General features: G+C 39.9%; 1 long non-coding RNA gene across 1 annotated transcript; it reads right to left on the bottom strand.

The window, feature by feature from the left end:
* Nucleotides 1–8,817: 8,817 nt before the first annotated feature.
* LOC115016107 (uncharacterized) lies at nt 8,818–21,943 on the bottom strand. The gene is made up of 4 exons (XR_003833065.1): nt 21,642–21,943; nt 19,719–19,786; nt 16,620–16,870; nt 8,818–10,526 (listed from the first exon to the last, which is right to left on the bottom strand). It is a non-coding gene; the product is annotated as an uncharacterized LOC115016107 (long non-coding RNA).
* Nucleotides 21,944–22,218: the final 275 nt, after the last annotated feature.

Below are 22,218 nucleotides of genomic sequence, written 5' to 3'. Positions count from 1 at the left end.
CATTAAAATAAACTAACTCATCGACAGTTTCTTGGTAGTTTAAAAAAAATGTTTTTATAAACAATTGATCATATCATAAAATGTTAATTTGTTCAATTACCGTAGTTTCCAATCTTTTTGTGTTGTGAGGTCTTAAAACAAACGCAGTGACCACAAGAGCTGTAATCCATGTCACAAATGAAGTTTTTTAATTGTTTCATATAAATATATTTTATACGTATAAAGAGATACAAATGTGCAATTTCACAAAAAAAAGCAGCAATTAAAATAAGAAAATGCATTATGTGTAGCATGTGTATCATTTCATCACCCCTTTAGATTTACCTGCACTGCACTAATGTATAATGAAAACAGGCGACAAGATAAAGCAGAATTTCTTATTATTAGTCTAGTAGTTACTGTAAAACAAATACTATTAAAGGTATTTGTTCCTTGGATACCAATTTGCCATTAAAGCAAACCAAGTAGAAAGAAAAACATTTAATATACTCAGATTTAGATTTCTTTGAACTGCACCTTTTTTTTCAATCTATGAATTAAATTTCATCTCCAAAATAATTCTTACAGTTCTTTGCACACAGGAGGTGATCTGAAGAAGAGTTAAACATCCCGTGGCTGCCGTCGAGCTCTCAGTCCCTGCGGTCCTGCAAAGCTCCAGCTGGGGGCGCTCTGACCCGAAGTTGTACTAACAAAATGACTGCATGGTACTTCACTCCTTTTCAATATGCAGCCTCTTGTTTCAGTCAGTGTGATGGGAACATGTGGGCAAAACTCCTGAGAAGTATTGTTGAGTGTTTGTGTCCTTCATGCTTCTGTTAGAAGGTCTCATTCTCACAGCTGTTCCGCTGCACTGACCATTGATTAGTCGTGTGCGTCTGCGGTGTAGTGTGTGTGTGTGTGTGTGTCGCAACGTCTGTGTTAAGATGGTGATACATTATCCCAAATCGTATATGTTTTTGTTATGTGTGTAGGTGTTTGTTTTTTTAGAGTTTATGTTTGCTGCATATATTGGACCCGAGGTCACAAATTTGGTTACTCCACTTTAACCAAATCAGAAAAAGACTTGGACTTTAGCACCAATGACCCGTGAGTTTACTTGGACTTGAGTCTTTTGACTTGAAAATATACAGTACCTTCCCACAAACCCAAATCTTTAAAAAGTATGTTCTTTAATAAGTGTGCCACAAACAAAGTGCTATCCCCTAATTTTCCTAAATAAACTGCCATTAACGCTACTTATTCCCAACAAGTCGACATCTAATTCCCAAGATCCACTTTGTTTTGATCCAATTCCATAGCATCCAATCAGGTTTGCATGAGACAACCATGAAGAACTTATGAAGAACTATTATACCAAAGATCATTTTGTTTGCGTACAAACAATATGTGGTGGTCTACAATAAAAAGATTTGCTGTATGCAATTTGTGCGGGTCGAAATTGGTAAAGAGCGCATTGCCTGTCTTGACTCAGGACTTGCAAAAACTTGAGACTTACTTGTGACTTGACAACGACTTTGTCCCACCTCTGCTCTATTGTCTGTAGATACTAAACACAAATACACTTAGATATAGGAAGAACAGGTTTTGGTAACCTTCAGATCCTAACTTAAGAAACAGATGCAGTACCCAAACACATTAAGTTCTTGCTATGTATAAATCAAGTAAAAGATTATTAAAAGTATTATCTGCAAAATGTGCATAAATCTGGAAGCAGCATTTTAGGCTGAGGTGGAGCTAAATGTAACTATTTTACACATTGATGGTTAGTTTAATCTATCATCACATTTTGACAAAGCAAACTATGACTACAAGTTTGCTCCATGTGGCTTCTGGGGAGATTTTGGATGCAGCTGGTTCATCATTGTTTTCTCTACCATCTCATTCGTGTTGACTCACATCCGTATTGTCATTTTGAAGGACATCCCCGAATTTGAACATTTGGCAACCCAAAGTCCTTCATATCCACCAGTAAAGTGATGTCCATCAAATGTGAGATTGTGACACATTTTAAACAACGTTATAATCACCTCCTCCGTGTTCTTGTGCTGCTCCGGAGCATTAACATGTGAAAGCCCACAAGTCCTGTGAACTTATTTGACCTCTGACCTCCCTTCTATGTCTCGCAGACAACAAATAGCTGCAGCTGCGATGGAGGGTTCCCAGTCGCTTCTCACCCACAGACTCCAGTTCAGATTGGCTGGGCCATGTCTGCCCAAAGGCAACAATGAGTGAGTAAGAAGAAGTGATTATTATAAGTGGTTCTGACTTGTTTTGACCAATAATGACTTATTGAGCCACATTCTTCATGCTCTTATACACTTAACATAGTTTAAACATATTGGAGGCAAGACAAGTGTGAGTAGACACATGCATGCATACTCAGTGCAGATTAACAGCAGATAAAAAAACCTTTGTAAGACTGCAGATATTTCTGTGAAGCAGTCGTATGATATTTGATAACCTGCAGAGGGTGCTGTCGAAATGAGAGAAAAAAATATGACGACATTTGAAAACGGAAGAATGTGAGGAAGGCTTTTGAACTGAGCATGTTGTGTTAACTTGAAGGGAAATACGGTAAATACGTTAAATTGAAACTGCTCTCATTGCTGGAGGGTGAACAGTGGGCTCAAATTAATCTCCATCTTTAATGTGATATATGCAGAAACCTCTTCATTAATTATGATGTTGTCAATATTTAAATGACATGCAGTGCATTAACCTTTAGGATTATTGTAGGTTTATAATATCATATGTTCTCTGCAACAGGAGACCTACAGTGTAGCTGAGGTAGGAAATATGACGTTAACCTGTGTTAGTTTAACATAAAGAGGTCTTATAGCTGTTTCATGAAACCATGGAGGAATTTTCAGGAAGCAAAAGGTTTTCCTCTTTCTTATAAATGTAGGTACTCGTAGTTTTCCAACATTTTTGGCTTCTGCCCCTTCGAGACAAAGTGATGTGTACCTACGACGCTTCTTCACTGACATTTTAAGAGTGATTTTTGACATTGTATTATATGAAAAATGTATTTTCAGAGGTAAAAAAATGTCCCGTCATTTGCAAGAAAATAAGCAAAGATTCTGATTCTGATGCAGCACAAGTGTGTATTTCCTGCTTTCATAGTCTGTTGATCATCATGTGGGAGTCTCCACCTCCAAGTTGTTTAGTACGGAGTTCAGGAGGTCTTGAAGTATATTGTTTGATAATTTGTGCATTTGAATTACTATTTCAAATTACATTTATACTTGTAATGCATGATTGATGGCCCTATACTCCAGATGCATGCCATGTAAGCTTCTGGTTAAGAGTACAGACAGTTTTGTTCAAATTAAAATATATATATATGAAGAAACACCTGACACTGGCAGGAATCTTCTTCGGCGGGCCAAAGCCTTCATCACATCGATCCTGTTTATCTGTTTCTTTTTTTAAAATGATTGTTATACATCAAACATGTTCACACAAATATACAAACACACACTTGTGCCAGACGGACACATTCTTACACGCACAGCCGAGACTCAGACATGCAAACGACACGGGTACACACTTTCTCACAGCACCATCCAGACACGCACACACCCACAGTGTGGCGCAGACAGTTTGAAGGGCCTCATCTCGCCTGCCTTTCTTTGCCTGTCTGATCCGTCTGACCCAGCCCTTTTATATGTCTAATTAAGTAGTCAGACCCTCCAGCGTGCCATGACATACTCGCTGCTGATTTCTAGCCATGTTTTGTGCCTGTGTCTTCGTCTGGACGGATCGGTTTTATATCGAAATCTATAAGATATTGTTTTCCCATCAAGCTTGCCGCCCCGAAAGTCAATGGTCTGGGAGAGTTGAGGGATGATTCACAAAATGTTCAATAGCATCCACTAGACTGTTTTTGTGGGAAACCAGCGAGTGGATAAATTTTAGACAGAGGAAGAAATTTCAGACAATGTTCATTTGTGTAAAGAGGTTCAACTGAGCATTCCCATGCATGATCTTTGTCACGCATTTATGAGCTGAACAATATGTGGTAACGTGAACAAAAAGGAAAAGTCAAGAGATTATTTTTGAAACTGTAGTCGGTCTGCACTGTTTTTCCAGAAGTCTATGCATATTTTTTAAAAGCCGTCAAGTGTGGATGTGTGTCCGTCCGTGTGCACGTGTGCAGAAATGCATTTCCACGGCTCGCTGGGGATGGACGACACACTTCGTCCCCCTGCCTGTCCCCTTGACCCCTCCTGACTGAGTCACGACTTCTGAGCACTCATCAAAAAGGAGGCCGGGAGGTTAAACTCAGCAAACCAGCAGGTCAACAACCTCTTTATCCAGCTTTGACCCCCCCTGCCGCTCTGCAGTTTAGGAATGAACCGAGGAGCCTGTTCTCAGATTTAACATTTCCAGAAACTTTACCAAACATCATATCATACGGGCAAAATAAGCTCAGATGCTTTGGAAATCATCATACATTTACAGTGTCTTGTGTTTCTCTTGTGTCACTGAGTTGTGGAAGTAAATCTACTCAAGCACTTTATTTAAGTATAATTTCCATTTTATGCTACTTTATACATTTCATACATTTTAGTATATTTTGCTGATACTTGATACATACTTAAATTGTAATTTAAATGCAAGATAATGCAGATTTTCTTGTAATGGAGTATTTCTACATTGTGGTATTGGTACTTTAAAGGATCTGAGAACTTCTTCTACTACTGACTGCCAATCTTTTGGAAGTATTAATGGTATTATAACAAGAGGGAGTGACTCTATAAAAGCTAACCAGCTGGAAGTCGCAGGTGTCTTTATGAGAAATCCCAGCAGCCTCCAAGGACATACAACGACAATCAACGGGATCAAAGGTCAAGCAACTTGTGGATTTAAAAGGCCGTCGAAGAGGGTCACACAGAGCAACACACAAACTCAAACAGTCAATTGTGTGTAGTGAGGTGGTGAATTAGGGAGGAAGTGACCTTTGTCCGTCTGCCCTGAGGTCACATCTCTTCATTTCACACTTAATTTCTGACCTCTAGCAGGTCGAGGACCGTCATTTATTCAGTGTTTTTAAGATGTTTGTTTTTCATACCTTGATATAGTTTGCCCTTTTTTATAGCCAGACACATTCAGGTTTTTAATACTGGATGAAACAATCTGAAGAAATATTATCATGTGTTTCTATAACTCTCCTTAAATCCTCTTTTTTCAGTTAACAAAGGGAGTAAATGATAAATCCTGTTTAAACAAACGTCTTTAAAAAAATGGTAGTAATAATTTATTATAATTACTCATACACTGTCTAAATAAAATAATAAGAGTGTGAGTCGTTTCTTTCACATGGCCTTAGAAACTACAATGAATTGAAATGTCTAAATTTGTAAAGATTGAGAAGTGAAGAAGCGACAGTCCTTCCTGTTAAACGCTACACATTACAGTATTTGTATTTATCTTGTCATGTGATCTTTACTGTGCAAATCTGAGGAAACATTTGATTCCAACTTTCAGTATTGACTGATAAATAGTGCGACAGTTATACCTGAATCACCGTTGGTAGTATTGAGGTTCAATGCCGTCATAATTCCCAAATGTTCAGTACCAGATTGCATCTCCGTACCAGAGAACAGTTTTTTCTCTTGTATCCTTCTGTCCTTTTTATATAAATATTACGGAAACAATTAATCAATTGTCATGGTTGATCCACAGAAGATTTACTATTTTATATTTAAGTGTTTTCTTTTGTTGCAAAAATACCAAACATTCCCAATACTGTAGCTCCAGTTTGTGTAATCAGCAGTAATTTGAAACTGACAGGCATTTCACAGGATAAATGATGAATCTATTAAGTGAGAAAATAATAATCAGATTATCGATGATGAAAAAAAGTCATTAGTTGCAACCCTAATTGTGTTTGTCAGTCGTGTGGATCTGAATCTGCTGCATTCAAATAAAGTTTTAGATTAAATTTGAATTTATCGCTTCAGATTCAAAGATATGAAAAATTAGATGATGACATGAGGAATCTGAAGCAACCACAAATGTTTGTTTTTCTCTCTCAGATGGTTTAATCTCAGGTGAGTCTTTGAGAGATTTGAACGGAGGCGTGGGGAGTTCAAGGCAGACGGGATTCTTTCGGAGACATTTTGTCTTCATCACTTCATCGTGCAGACGAGGATTTGCCGTTGAACTTGAACCCAGTTCCCTCACACCGCCTGATTTCACGGTGGCAGCCTCGAGTCTTCCAGCTCCTCCCCCGTCCTGCTCTCTCCCCCCTCAGCACCGTGCTCGTCTTTGTGAAGCTGTCTTACTTGACTTTCCGCATCCCCCGTCTGGCCCTCTGCAACCTCTCTTCCATCTCTGCCCCCTCCCGTCCCGCGCAGCCATTCTTCACTTCTGGGTTGGGGGGCTCCAGGAGACGGCCCACGGGGACTCGCAATACAGAATGCTAATCAGGCCCTCGGCGGCACTTCCCACGATTTTCCTCCCAGACATGAGCTTTTGTTTTGTTATTGATTCTATTATAATCAGACGGTTCCCGTAACTTTCCTGCTGTCTGGAGGCCGGTCTGCAGCAGAGGGCCTACCTGTCACATGGCCCTCACATTCAGCCAGGATTCATGTTTTTAGTAAAACAATACAAATGATCATGTTTGCAGGATCTACAGTGGTAAATAAGTAACAGTTGGATTTTACCCTCATTTAATACATTGCCAGTTAAAAAGGTTTAGTCGCCCTGAAATTAGCATTTTTGTTTAAATTGCAAAGAAAATTTACTGCAAATGCCCTGGAGTGAAATAAGAATCATCTGTAATAAGGATCCTAACAGACAACTTACTGTATCATTTGTAAAGCTGATACTAATGCAGTGTGCCAGGTCTTTTCTCAACAGTTTGATGCATGTTCATATGTATTTATTTAACCTTTATTTATATAAAGGTTAGCTGAGCATACGTGTTCTTTTACAGCAACATCATGTGAACAGTTCAGTAGAAGAACAGAAACAAAATGAAAGCAACAGCGAAGTCCATGAATAAAAGTGACAATAGACGAGGTTCAGGCTCGGTGAAATCAATGACAGCTGTGTCAAAGATGATTTTTGAAAGGAAAAGGCAATTTGAGCAGACAAGTTATATATTCTTATACAGTAAGTATTTTGGGTTTCTTTTTAAGACCAATCTTTCCTTCATAAAAGTGTTAACAACCCTGACATTTGTTCTCTTTTATTTCTTTGGTCGTAGTTTAAAGAGTTGTAATAAAAATGTTATCCCATTAGTAAAAAAATAAAATAAAATGAGTATGCCATCTATACTAACCTCAGTCCCTCCTGTCGTTATCATTTATATGGTGAGCTGAAGGAGAGTTGTGCTCTACTTGCTTAGATGACAACTACTTACTATGAACGATTATCCGTCGTATCATGCGTGAAACAAAAGCCTTTTTCCTCGAGACCTTTAACCCCGGAGTGTTTTGTGAGCTAAACGAGGAGCTCGTCCCTCCAGATGTTTCCAGATGTTAGATGCGGCACGGCAGCAGCTGGATCCACTGGCCTGCGCTTCCTTAAGAGCAGCTGTGCCACGCCGTCAAAGACACAACACATCATCCAGCTGTGACTCTAATTTGTCTCTGCAAGGGTATAGCGCGTGTAAACATTGATCAGTGATTGTGTTTATGTGAGCATGTAGTTCTCTGTTCCCTGCGGGAGCGTTTCCACCTCGGGATGTTTCTTACGAAGGTTTTGTGTAATAAGTTGGTCACTTTACATACCTGTACAGGTGTATTGCATTAAATGAAGTAGTGTACAACCACGTCTTGATCTAGAATTAATTAACAGGCTCTAAAACCCAATAGATCCGGAGCGAATTCAAACACGTTTCAAAATAGTTTTGGTCCAAATGGATCCACTCACCCTGAAAGGTTTTAGGTCCATCTTTAATTTGCACCAAGGCAGTTGCATTAATTATTAAATATTCCCAGTAGCTGTCACAAGTTTTACTACACGATTCACTAACAAAATGATTGTGATTTCTGAATTTGGGGAAATGATGCATCACTTCTTGGATTTTCCCACTAGACTGATTTCTTTCCCACAGATCACTTTAAATACAGGTTAAAAACAGCTGGGTAGGAAAGTAATAGAGCCGGTTGTCTTTACGACTATCACTGGCGTGCCATTGAGCAAGGCAGTGAACCACCGGCAGTTGAGCTTCTCTGTGTCTGACGGTAACATTAAAGGACTGCACTGGATAAAATTCATTAAAGAGAAGGTCAGTTACACACTTTCTCTAATAGGTAAATGATTTTAAACAAAACAGAATAATAGAAATAAATTGACAACGACAAAACACACACCAGACACAGCCCCATGAAGAAGTGCATGCTATAGGAGTTATTATCAATAATTAGTACTTTTTTATATGTTCTGCTATCTGAATGTCTGTATGTTTCGGTGTTGTACTGGCTGAAAAAACAAATCTCCCTCTGAGATAATAATAAATCTATAAATGAAGTTTCATGCTGGACAATTATTCCTTCTGTTGCGATGTGGGTGCTGGGGTTTATTTCTAAATTGTTGCACTTGTGGGTTTTGACATGATTTAGGGACTAAACGGACAGAAAGGCTCCGATATCCTGTTACCTGCCTGATATACATGAGAGATGTCAAATAAACTAAGCACAATACTAAATTACGTTATTAGATAGTCCAACAAAACTGTTAAAAAATGTTTGTGTCACAGTTAATTCTACATCCTTCATATTTTCATCATAGAAAATACCTTTTAGTGCCTGTACCACACAATCGTAGACACTAGAAATCCACACATAGACTGTATTGTCTCATTGTAAACGTTAATAACTTTATTGATTTGAATTACCTACAGTAGAAACAGTTGCATAGTAAAGACATGGAGCACATTACAGCACCCGTGCAAATCATGCTTATAAGACTCCTGAAACAGCAGTTCATAGTGCTTTATAATATAATCAATTATTCCCTCTGAATAGAATTCAAACTGCATACGATCTATTGCACATATTCACAAATTCTCCACATTAGATCAGAACAAAATCCTATGCATTCAAGTATTTCTATTGCATTGTCAGAGGAGCTGATTCAACAAATGAAATGTGGAATAAAAACAGATTTTATTCTCCGAGACTGAACGTGCAGTTTAGACTTCGCTGTTTTCTAACCAAACCAACAGTGTAGTGCACACATTGCACCTGTGCTCATATAGTGCATGTTAGTGAAACGTCACCATTCTCTCTCACAACCTCAACCCGTACATGTAGCTGTTAATGTGCAAACTTAACAATACAATTCATGTGCAAACACTAAGACAAATAGTGCAAACTCAACAAAACCTCCTACTCCTACTTTTTTTGCATAGATAAAAAATAAACTTATAGTAGTTTTAATTGCACAAAATGCTTCCTGCAGTAATAGTAGCGCTCTCGATTAAATGAGTACACTAAAAATAAAAATAGAAATAAAATGTAATCAAGTTATTGGACACAAAATAAAAGATCAAATGTGATGTACGTGATACTCATAAGACCTCCATAAGAGCTGATTTAACCACCAAAACATTCAGCATGTTAAGGGTTATACAGCCCATAATAGAAATGTACGAAACACTATATGTAGTTATAAGATGATGAAGTGTGAAAAATCTACTGCATGACGGACAAATCATCTGAATGATTGATATACAATTCCTAGTTGATGGATCAAGACCGTAAAACATTTTAGACATTTTATCAGAAAATCTTTTCAAATGTTTCAGGTAATCTAGTCACACAGATTGTCAACAATATGATTGAAACATCCACAGTTTTACACGAGACAAATAGACTAATGAAATTGCTAACTGTAATTATTATAAACAAATAGATTTCAAGATACGTAAGAAAAATAAATGTAAAATCTAAGATAAAATTCTCATGTAACAGAGAATAAGTGGTTAAACTAATGAATAATACAAAAAAGTCAAAACACCACGGCATCTTTTTTTAACATAATCGAACCTTTTTTTAATTCTTAGTTCAAATCTGACTGAATTTGTGTGTGCGTGTGATCGAGAGAGTAATCTAAGCTCTGACCTACATGAAAATGTAGTGCAGATGTTTCCTGAACAGCTGTGCAGAGCCGTTCCCAAGAACAAGTTGTACAACACACACACACACACACACACACACACACACACACACACACACACACACACACACACACACACACACACACACAGATCACTTTTCTCTGTTTCAGCCATATAATGTCCAAATGTTTGTCCACTCAAAATATTCTGTCTTCTTGTTTGTTGTAGAAGCTGAAAACACTTTTGTATCCATTACCAGTTTTAAGACCTAAAAAGAAAAAAGTAGATTCTGTTGCTGCTTTCACAGAATCCATGTGCTTCCTCCAGTGTATTAGCGGTTAATGACGTATTCCTGTGTGAAACGAACATCACTGGACTCAAAGTCACAGTCCGAAAGAGCGGAGAGGCAACGATACGATGATTCCCAACTCCAGAACCGATCAGACACCTTAAAAGAAGAGACAGAGGAGACATTAGAAAACAGTCCTTCAATAACGTACAAGATGAAGCTCAACCACACTCCTCTACTGTCTTCTGCACTTTGCATTGAGACCAAAAACATGCAGAGATGCAAAAAAGTATAATCATTGTTTTATCATTAATGTCCTGATAAGATGTACAGTTTCAGCAGTATATGGAGCAACAGAATATACATGCGTGTGTGCATTTTAAATATTGTATTTTAGTCCAATTATGTCGGTGAACCAGTCCCGACAATTCCCCAGTCGCTCTGATTCTACTGTGCTGAAGTTTACCGCATTTACAGCACAGTATAGGACTGGAGACGATTATAAAAGATATAGATCCCAGGAGACCATCTTGGTTAAATAAGGCTCAAAAGTACTGCATCTACACATGCAGTTAATAATCTAACACATGTATCCTGCATGACACACATATCCGATAATACAGCCTTTTTGGAAAACTGCAAAGCATATTTCTCTAATTCTTGTTCATTCTTTGAAGCTCGAAGAAGTTAAATATGTGGAAGTAGAGGAGGGGGAGGATTCAATATAATTTAGCCTTTTTCCATGGACTCCTATTGAGATTAAATCAAATGTTGTGATATTGACGAATACCCCCATTCACTGCCCATAGATGGCACACTAATAACACAGGGAACAAACTCACACACACAAAATCAACTCCGACAGATGAGATCAAATATGCCCCCCCCCCCCAACCCCAACCCCAAAAACCCTAAACTCCAAAAACAACCATGTCTGTATTTTCTGGTCTAGACACAAGCTGCTCTTCCAATCACCAACATCACACCTCCTTCTCCCTCTCCTTTCCTTCTCCTCTCCTCTCTTCACTTCTTCTCCCTCCCTTTCTCCCTCTCCTCTCCCCCCTCCCTTTCTCCCTCTCCTCTCCCCCCTCCAACTCACCCCCACTATCATTGTCTGAACCACCAAAGTGTTTTTTCCCACGCTTTATTTTTCCCCGTCCTGTTTGCAGGCAGGCAGGAGGGGGGGGGGGGGGGAGGGAGTGGTGGGGGTGGGGGGGGGGGAGGGAGTGGTGGGGGTGGGGGGGGGGGTGTTAAGAACTGATGGGGTCGCCATGGCAACCCCACATTGGCATGCCCCTGATTGGACTATGTGGTGGCTAATTATTCCGCGCATATGCTTAAAAAAAACAATAAAGAACGACATATTGAAATGCAGAGCCAAGCATCGCATGGTGTGTGATTAACATATGAGCCCAGCGCTGCTTTTGATGAAAGACGCCTCAGTTTCATTGCTCTGTGTAGGACTTAAACGCAACGTTTAATTGTATGTGCATGTTAAATACATTAGTCTTTTTAAAATAAAAAAACTGTAATACTTTTTGTTTTTGCAAAATTTGAAACTCGGTTTTTGCTTGAAAAATCTACTTAGACTAATTATATTTATGTACGGTGGGATTAATAATTCACATATATACCAATTTACATGAGAGGATCAACCCAAACTTTACAGTCAGGCTGCCAAAACTAAAACAAAAAGACAAGAGCAGCATGCTAATGTCAGGCCTCTGAGCACTGGCATGACAGACATATTGTGTGTGTGTGTGTGTGTGTGTGTGTGTGTGTGTGTGTGTGTGTGTGTGTGTGCGTGTGTGTGTGGTGCGTGTGCGTGTGCGTGTCGTAGGCAGTAGGGATGGTGGGTCTGCTGTGTGAATGAAACCCGTGGGGTAGGGGTATGCGTGTGTGAGGAGTGGGGGGGTAACGTTAACAATGGCCGGCATTGTTTACCAATCTCCCTCGTCCATTAATCAGGACGATCCGGCTCTAATTGGCGTTTTGGTTAAGCTGGTCTCCAGACCCCCGTTCCCTCCACTGGCCTAAATAATGGCGTTACGCCACAAGTGCCGCCACACATTGGGGAGGACAATGTGCCGCTTGTCTGAGGGCCCAGGATAGGATCCCCACCCTCTCTTCTTCCCCTCCTTTCTTAGTGCCCCCTGCACCCCCCAAGATAAACCTCACACAGGAACACAAAGAAGGCCTCTCACTATTGAGATCTCACTGTCGCAGCCTCCCTCTCCTCGTCTGTCTGCCCACCTCTCCCCCCTTCTCTCCCTTCCAGTCTTTCTCACTCATTCACTTACTACACTTTCTTCCCAGTACTCATCGGCCGGTCCCTCGTGTGGTGAGAGTTGCAGATCATAAAACCACATTGAACGAGGCAATCCTACTTATTCCCTGCTTAAAGGTTGGCTAAATTGCTGCTGTCGTATAAAAATATTCTAACATTAAAGTCGGGGAATTTAAATGTTTTCACACCTGCATATAAAGCTCCAAGTAAGACCAGAAAAGTTGGTAACATGGTTTATATCCAACAGCAACAAAATGATAAGTAACCTTATTGTTCATTTAGAAACATTTCCAGTTAATTCCCAAAAGACATCTCATCTCTTGGACTGTGAAACACTTTTAAAACCGGCTTTAACATCAGAAATGCGTCATCATAAAGCTACGGCCAGAGAAATGTGACCTGTTGGAGACAATTGGAGCAGTTGGAGCAACAAAATGGGGAGACGTGATTTTATATTATTTAGATGTTATTTCCAGTAAAGTCTCAAAGTCAAGACGTTCCTCTGGTTCAGAAATGAGTGACAGTTAAAGATAATCCATGCAGCAACAAATATTCTTCTCCAAGTCTAATAGGTTGTGTGTTGCACATGTGAGAAAACTATGTGTGATAACAAGCAGAGATTTATGAACACCACCATGTTGCTAATTACGTCTCCTTGTGGATGTCAGGGAGCATGTAGGTCCACATCATCAAACAAAGCTGCGTGCACACGCCTGCAGCGTAAATATCGTGTTCTTGCTCCTCACGCAGAAATAATGCCAATAGAGCAAAATTCTAACTCTTTGTAATCAAAAGAATAATCTAATTAATGTCCCAGAAGCCAGGCAGTCGAAAGACTTTTCCCAGCATCTTGTAAATCCACAAAATGGTCGATCGTCAGCGTCTGCAGCGCGATGACGGGCACGACAAAAGCGGCGCAGGAACCGCAGCTGCCCTTAAAAATGCCAGCTTGCCGACACTCAAAAGCCACCGGCTCTACGGTTTCCTCCTATCTCATCCCTTCCCGCATGTCTCTTGGGGCGATCTCTACAATTAACACACTGGCAGTAATTAACACTGTCTTGAGGCAACCAATGGCGCGGAAAGGATCGGGGCCAACATGAAGTGGGGGAAGGTGCAGCGCCGGCTATCCACGTTCCCCTTTTTTCAGCTGCCATTTTGTGCCAGTCTTAACACCTAAGATGGTGGCAGGACTGTGACTTGCCGTGTGGGAGAGGAGGACAAACTGGCAAGGGAGGGGTCGGAGAAGAGGAGGATTATGGGATTGAGGAGGGAGTCTCTTATTTTCCTTCTTCTAGTCGGTACATTGTTGAACGGTTACCAAGACAGGGGAGAGAGAGGCGTAGAGACAGAAAGAGGCATGATCTTTAGATTGGTGCCCTACATGCACCACACATAGAGGAGGAATTCTTCCACACATGGACACACAAAGACACACACACACACACACACACACACACACACACACACACACACACAGACACACACTCGTGTCAGAGAGGAGGAACAAAGTGTGTACAGTGTGGGCGCGAAACAAACAACACCCTGTGATGGTCTGTTTGTATAAAAACGTGTAATTTACATGTGCTTAATATACGCCTCACACATACGCACACACACATGTGCCCATGCATGAACACACACACACACACACACACACACACACACACACACGCACACACACACACACACACAAACAACCAACACAGCCGTTCTCATGGTATGGTCTGCCCCTGAGCATGCAAATGACATTCATTATGCAAATGCATACAAATCAGAACCAACCATCTGAGAATCCAAGCTGGGAAAAAACGAAAAGAATAAAATTAAATGAATGAGGGGGGGGGGGGGGGTCATAGAAAAGAAAGAAGAAGCATGTTGGGAAATGTGTGTGTGGGGAAAGTACAGTTGCAAAAAGTGCACGTGAACAACAGAAATTAGCTTATAACCAATTAGTTTGCCCACCACAAAATATGTTTAAAGGATATAAAAGGCTGGATAAATCTTAACAATATAACAAATTAAACTGCAGGCATTAGCGATGAATGAATGGCTGTATTTTCACTGATGTGTGGGACTTTTCCAGATTGATACACTTTGTGCTTTGTCACACTTCAGATTGAGTGTTGATGGAGCTTAAGCAGTTTAGAGATTTTTAGTTCCTAGATAGTACATATGCTTGACAAAGTTACTGGAAATGGGATGACGCACACGCCATCTTTCCTCACAGCCTCGTCGTGCCCCACTGATGTCACACTGTTGACTTGTTCGAGACAAAGCCCATTGAGTTCTTTTAGCACGGAAAGCTGAAAATCAACTGCAGAAGAGCATCAACTGGAGGGGAGATGCTCCAAATTATGGCAAAGTGCCGCTAATTGCCTCTCGAGGTGTTCTTTTCTTTGTTTCACCTCTCTCACCGCCGCTGCCTCTGTAGGACATGCTCTCTAAAACCGCAGAAGGGCTGCACGCACATTATCATCCTTTGATGATACAAACCCTGAAACTCACCAAAAATAGAAGAGATGGTTGTGTATTTTTTCTCTACGTAAAAAGAAGCTGATGAGGCTACAGCTCCATATCTCAACCATGTGCCGTTTACACCTCATCGAACGATTACAACAACAACAAACAGATTTCCCTCCTAAAAAAAAGAAAAAAGATTCAGGCAAGAAAACTGTACTAAGACCAAAATGATCTGGCATCGATAAAAGGCAAAATAATTACTAATTAGAAACCGGTTGAGGCTATATTCTTACGCAGACGAAGTGCAATTAGACAAAAAAAATCCCTGAGCGTGTGTTTGTGTGTGTGTGAGACGGAGAGAAGGGAGGGAGGGAGAAAAGGGAGGCCTATGATTAAAATGGAAGGATTAGGATTTTTTAGGATCTTAAAATCAAATCAGTGGGTTTTTTTAAAGTACAATTATCTTCTTGAAATAACTGTAGCTCATGTACGTTAATAGCTTCATTCTTCACTCATTTGTACTTGCAGTTATGGCACATTCTTTGGAAAGAAAACCACCAAACCATCCAGATAAAGACTTTTTTTAAGTGTTCTCACAGAAATCCTGATTTGATGTGTGGTCAGTTGGAGAGGCCATTAAACTAAGAGAAAATTTAATTCAAATGAAGACGGCATACAACAAGGTGAAGGCCATAAATCTCTGAGGCACAGTGCACCGAGAATAAACCTTTCCTGGATGTAAACTACTGTAGTACTACGCCATCTCACAGTTTACCTCTCTAGTTATAGATGGGTGGGACAAGAAGGTGGCAGAAATAATGTTTGTCAATCACACTGTCACGATCTGAAATGTCTAATTTGGCCTCACAGTTTGGTCTAATCTAATACACTGAGCAGATTCAAATTTAAAAATAAGGCTGGTCCTCGAGTGTGTAGAACTACGTCAGCAGTTTGGGTAAAAGTCAGCAATAACTGATGAGCCCTACAGCTTTAAAGTCTTTCATAACATTGCACTTTGATGCATTTCCTAGGGCAGTTTAAATAAATAAAGGTCACCACGAAGGATTTACTGTTTGTTTCAGGAGATTAAAATGAGACTTTCTGTTTAAAAATATCGGGTAGATTTGTCGTTCTCTTCAATATATCTTTCAATGGGAGTAGGTGCACATTAATTAAGAGCTATGTTGATAATGTTGCATTTCAGTGTGACTTTAAGTGCATATTTGGAAAGGACAAAGAAAACTTTGACCCTTTGGTCGACAGTATGCGCCGGTTTTATAAGAGCTGGCATGAGGAAGCATTCACACACTACACAGCAGCACAACCTCTCCCCCACCACCGCAGTATTACATGGTTTGTACATACAATATATATCTAAACATTTTCTGCAATTACAATTCAAATATTGGTTATTTGTGTTTCCTTGTTGCACATTAGCTCCTCTGTGAGAGACACCCCCCCCCCCCTTTTTAAATCACCCCTTTTGTAACACAGCATCATACCTTCACATCATCAGTTTGCAACGTCCGTCGTCCGAGGCCATTCCTGGGTCTTTTTGTGTTTTTTATTTTGTTTTCTGCCTCCGTGCAGGCGTGTAATGGGATTCTTGTTACTTTCGGTTATCTAGCTTTATGAAGAATGTACATCACTCATACAGCTAGATAACCAAAGATAACAGACAACCCCTCAGGCCTGCGAACACGACGCTCTGCCGGCAACACACACACACACACACACACAACCTCCGACACACCTGTAAGGACAAACAATGACAGGGAAAAATGCTTAAAGGGCTAATTCACCAAAACAAAGCTACTGTACTGTGTTTTGCACATATTCCAGAGGTGGAAATAATGACAATAATGAATCTGGAGTGTTAATGCAGATGATTTATCACATGATGTTAACAACGCCTCGGTGAAATGAGATGAAAAACAAGCATGACTAAAGATTCACAAGGGATACTGCTGGGAAAACACATTTTCCAAGCTATTAAGTGTCTTTTATATGACTGAAATGTGAATGGGCTCTTATAGGAATTCAAAACAAAGCATTATAGCCGACTATCCAGTGAACTAAAGACAACAACAATAAAAAATCTTGATGAGGGGCAACAGAAGCTCGGGATGAAATAGCACTGAGGGGAATAATTTACACAAATAGTTCTGTAAAGAAAATATTTCAATATGGCAGAATGAAAAGAGGTAATCCCTTGAAAGTTTAACACAAACTGATTTTAGTCAAAGTAGATACTCAATTACTATATACAGATATATAAAGGTAGGCTATTCAGTTTATTTTAATGTCCAATCTGGAGCTGTGCAGGCAGATAAACCATGTACTTAACTTTCAGAGTTTCCTTTGCAAAGTCTTCCTGATGTTGTTTTACATCTTAAAATGCTGTTCTATTTTCATCCTGAGCATTATTCAAATATTATTAACATAAACATTTTACAACCTCGAAAATATTCCCTGCACATACTGTTTAAAAACAGTTTTATTTTGTTATCTTCTGTGCAGATGGACGTGTGAGTGGCATTGTCTCTACAAGAGACCCATACCTTCACCTAACTGCAAAGAACTGATTAGGTTTGAAAATGTATTTAAGGAAATCGATACATTTGTGGGAATGATTTTTAGATCCTGTCATTTATTACATGTTTATTTGAAGTAATAGAAGATATATGATCCATTTAGTTTATTTGGAGTTAAGTAAGATCATACATATATTTATTTTATATAGACATAATTTCCATAATACATAATTATCTAATGTATAATACCGAAATATTTAGACACCCAGACAGATTCATCAACGTGTGTTTCAGTCTCTCTAAAATGTTATATATATATATTTCTTTTAATAGTTTTTCTTTTGTTTTTTTTGGCGTGAGAGGGGTGTGACGTCAATAGCATCGCTGGCTTTCAATTAATGCAGCGAGGTGTGATGCCTAATTAACACACACACACACACACACACACACACACACACACGCCATTATGGAGAGGCTGTTCTTTCTTACAGCATCGTGAAAATAGGCCACTGCCTCCATCCACAAATCAAAAACACACATAAATCCTGTAAAAAAAAAATGCGCTAGAAATGCAGATAAATATTATAGCCTACACATAATTCCATGTTTTAGGCCTACATTTTTTTTACAACTCCTTTCTGAAATGGCTATGATGGGGATGAATTATAGGATACGCAGCAGGCTTTGGATTTTTGCCCAAACAAATCCATTAGTGGAGATCATTTTGCTGTTTTCCGTCTGCAGGCAGTGACACGCACACGTTTTAACACGACCTCACGAGCTCAACGTTCACATTCAGAACTACTAATGGCTTGATGGCTCCTTTACAGGAAGCATATTCTCATTTAGTAATGCTTCATCACTAATTCCACCTATAGCTTTTAAGCTTGTAGCCTTTGAATGTTGTTAGATTTGTGATTAACAGTCTTTCTTTTTCTGCCTCCTGTGTGAGCATCTGTTAAACTGCTTCGCTGCCCTTACAGGTTTGAACACAGTGGATTGGATTTAATTTAGTTCTCCAGCTACACATATTTGGCCAAATTAAGTCTGTGTGTGTGTGTGTGAGTGTGTATGTGTGTGTGTGTGACTTTATTTTGCGTATTGCATGAAATTTGAGTAAGATGTCTGTTAAAATGGCGGAAATAACTGTCACGTAATAACTGTTTTATGACGCATGCGTATTTTACTGTTCCTCTAGATTTCATGATAATAATAGCCTAGTAATTATTAGTGTTACTCCAGCATTTTAGTTACTTTAATTTGTTATTGTTTTATTAAGATGTCTTTCAGCTGCTAACTTTAGATTTCCGCAAAGGATTCATTAAATAAAGCAACTATTAGAATAAATACTGAGGACAGCTCAATGTACATTAACGGCTCAAATGAGACGAAACTCTAAATTAACTCTAAATTAAAACAGTTTCAAAACCTTTTCATTCTTCTTTTAATTGATATCTGATGAATTTCTTGGATGCAGATAATGCAGAGACAATGATTGCAGAGACAGAGAGAGCAGTGACACAGTATAGAGTAGATTTAAAACACCATACTTAAATGTAGGCTACATATAAAATCACAAAGAAAGAAGAAACAAAACATTAGTTACGTCCAAACTGACGTTTGTTACCGCAGACCCTTAAGTCTCTGTAGGGAAAACTGTAATTTCTACAGGTTTCGTTCAAGGTAACTTGACAGTAACACAGTGAAACATGTTCTACTTTAATAGATTGTCAGGACCATAAAAGGCTGCTGTAAATGCTGCAAATTCTGAGCGGAACAGTCGCGTCCACAAAAAGGATCCCGAAAGGATTTTAAAATGATTTCCTCCTGGAGTAATCAATTAGTTCCACACAGCGTGCTGCTGCGTGGTCGCTTGATGTTTCGCATGCGTGTGTGTGTGTGTGTGTGTGTGTGTGTGAGAGATGAGAGAGAGAGAGAGAGAGAGAGAAAGAGAGACAGAGACATTTTTCTTGAAGTGCATTGAGAGCTCACATGCAGAGTCATCCGAAGGATTGCGTGTCGATAGTAAATCCATGATAAATAAAAGGTGAGATCAATCATATTCACCTGGAAGTTTAAGGATGTTGCCATCTTCATTTCTGCTTCATTTTCTGGTTTCTTTTGTGTATAAGTTTCTGGGGAGGAAAAAAATAAAGAATGACTTGATAGGTAAATGGCATGCACTTCTTTAAAATGAGTAGACTGAATATCACATGAACATCTCAGTTTGCTCTCTCTCTCTCTCTCACTGGAAATTCCCTGGAAATCAAGTGGGAAATCTGCCTACTGGGTCACAGAAAGCACCAAACTAATCCAGTCTATGTTGCTCAGCAGGGTCGCTTTGCACCTGCAGCTTCACTGACTCTGCAGCAGAGTGGGGCTCCAGAGATGCTGCTGCAGACTCACAGCGGTCCCTTTTCAAATTACAACATGTTATAGACTTGTGTCTTAGATACAAGACTTCTAACTTGTGAACCATTTCCGTCTCTCATTCATGGCTGTATAGGATAATTTATCAGGCGAGGTCAATCAACACTGGGTCATTACATTTTTTTTTACCTGGTTTCACATGTGCAGAGTCATGGTTACTGCTCATGATAAAGTCCCGATTCGTGATTTCATTTTTGGGGGCGCACGAACTAATGTTGCCTTTGTTTCATCCGCAAAATACAATAAGTCCCTTGCACGTACTTTTCAAATGTATTCAATATACTTCACTTTTTATCATAGATAAAGTCCAAACATGTAGTAAATAAACTTCCCCATTATCAGCTACAGTTTGACGCAGCAATCATGAATACACCCCCTACACATATAGGCTATATTCAAGAGGCTTACTATAGAAAATGTTATGTAATAATTATAGAAATAAAACTTATACACGCATGAGAGGGAGGTTTTACCCACTCACACAGATTAAGCAGGCTTTATGTAAGAGCTCTCCTATGCTGGCACGGTACTGATAATCCTGCAGGAAGCCGCACGCTGCTGGGTTCATGTACAATAATCACCTTTTGCTTTTCTTTTCTTTCTTTTTTTACATGCTTTCCCCCCTGCTTTGCCTTTTCAGCGCGTAATAACACGCCAAAACACAACACAACACAACACAACACAACACAACACAACACAGTGCTGGGAAAGGTTGCACCGCCCGAGGCCACTCTGACACCGCCACAGGCCGACCCATGCAACATTATCGTTACACTTCTACACTGAGATGATTTATAGCCAAAGAAGCGGAAGGGTTTATCTCTCCAGCATGTGAACTCAACTCGTGTAAAATGGTGCAACATGAACTGATGTAATGGTAATAACAACAGAGCTTTAAGGCTGATCCAGGGTCAGCATCATCACTGAAAATATTCAAATTCAACATTTGTTTATTGGTGTCAAAGACACTAAAGCAGAACTTAAAGTTGAAGAAGAAGAAAACACGTCATTAGTTCCTTAGAGGTCTGTTCAAAATGTAGGTTAAATGGGCATAAGAAAGGGGTTAGAGAGGGAAAATGCAGATTATTTAGTACAATATTGATATTAATACCAATAAAGATGACTGGAAACTAATCAAAAGGCCTTTCACTAAACTCAGTGCTGAAATTGACTGAATTCACACTCCCATGCTCACATTTCAGCAAACTCCCTTGGACATATACTGTAGTATCTAGTGCCAAACAAAAGTGTCTGCAGCCACAAGTGAAACTACACGTTTGTGCTGCTGGCATCAGATGATGTTCAGCATTTATCATCTCAAATGCTGCTGCTAAACTGGTCTGAGAATAGAACAAGCCTCGCTGGAAGAAAATGTAGATTTAGTGTGAAGCATCTGGTCGGCCTGTAGATCCTCACTTATTTCACAACAGGATGAAACACATAACTGAGTGTGTTGCAACATAAAAGCGCCTGAGCTCACCGTATAAATCCTCTCTTGCAGGTTTAAACTCACACTCATATTCCACAAAAATCACTCATTATAGAAAACACGGTTCTTACTGTTTCCTCGTCAGATGCAGCAGGGTGGGTTGCACTGGGTTTGGATGAGCTCCTGGTAACCAGCGGTCCCTCCGGACGTGCAGCATGCTGGGAGCCAAATGAGCGCGTTCTTGAGCTTTGTGGCAACGGCGCATCGTGACGTCCCGCCGGCCCCGTCCATTTTCTTAAATCTAACGGGTCCTCTTGTTTTTTTCTGCGCATATCGCCACACGGCTGTCCTCCACATCCACAGCCCGAGTCCTCCCCTCACCAAGCAGGGGAGTTGGGGCAGTCCGCCTGGATGGCTACATCTCCACCACCGTTGTCTCCAAACGGTTTAACATCTCATTTGTCCTCAATCATATATGCCGTCCAAGGCCCACCCCCTTGTGAGTCAGTGAGGTAACACTGTTCCCACCCTCTGAGATTTTTGATATTATGCAAGACGATGTAATTATAATAAGGACCTGGCAGCGTCTCTCACGCCCCCCAACAGGCGCATGCAGAAGTGCATGGTGGCACCATCATTCATCAGTAGGTGTGTGTGCTTCATCTGCATTTCTTTATCATCATATCCTTGTACTATCCCTGGTTCTGG

This window comes from Cottoperca gobio, chromosome 11 (assembly GCF_900634415.1).
Source record: "Cottoperca gobio chromosome 11, fCotGob3.1, whole genome shotgun sequence".
Taxonomy (NCBI): Eukaryota; Metazoa; Chordata; class Actinopteri; order Perciformes; family Bovichtidae; genus Cottoperca; species Cottoperca gobio.
The sequence above is the reverse complement of the archived record's forward strand: the minus strand, read 5'-3'. Positions and strand labels throughout refer to the sequence as shown.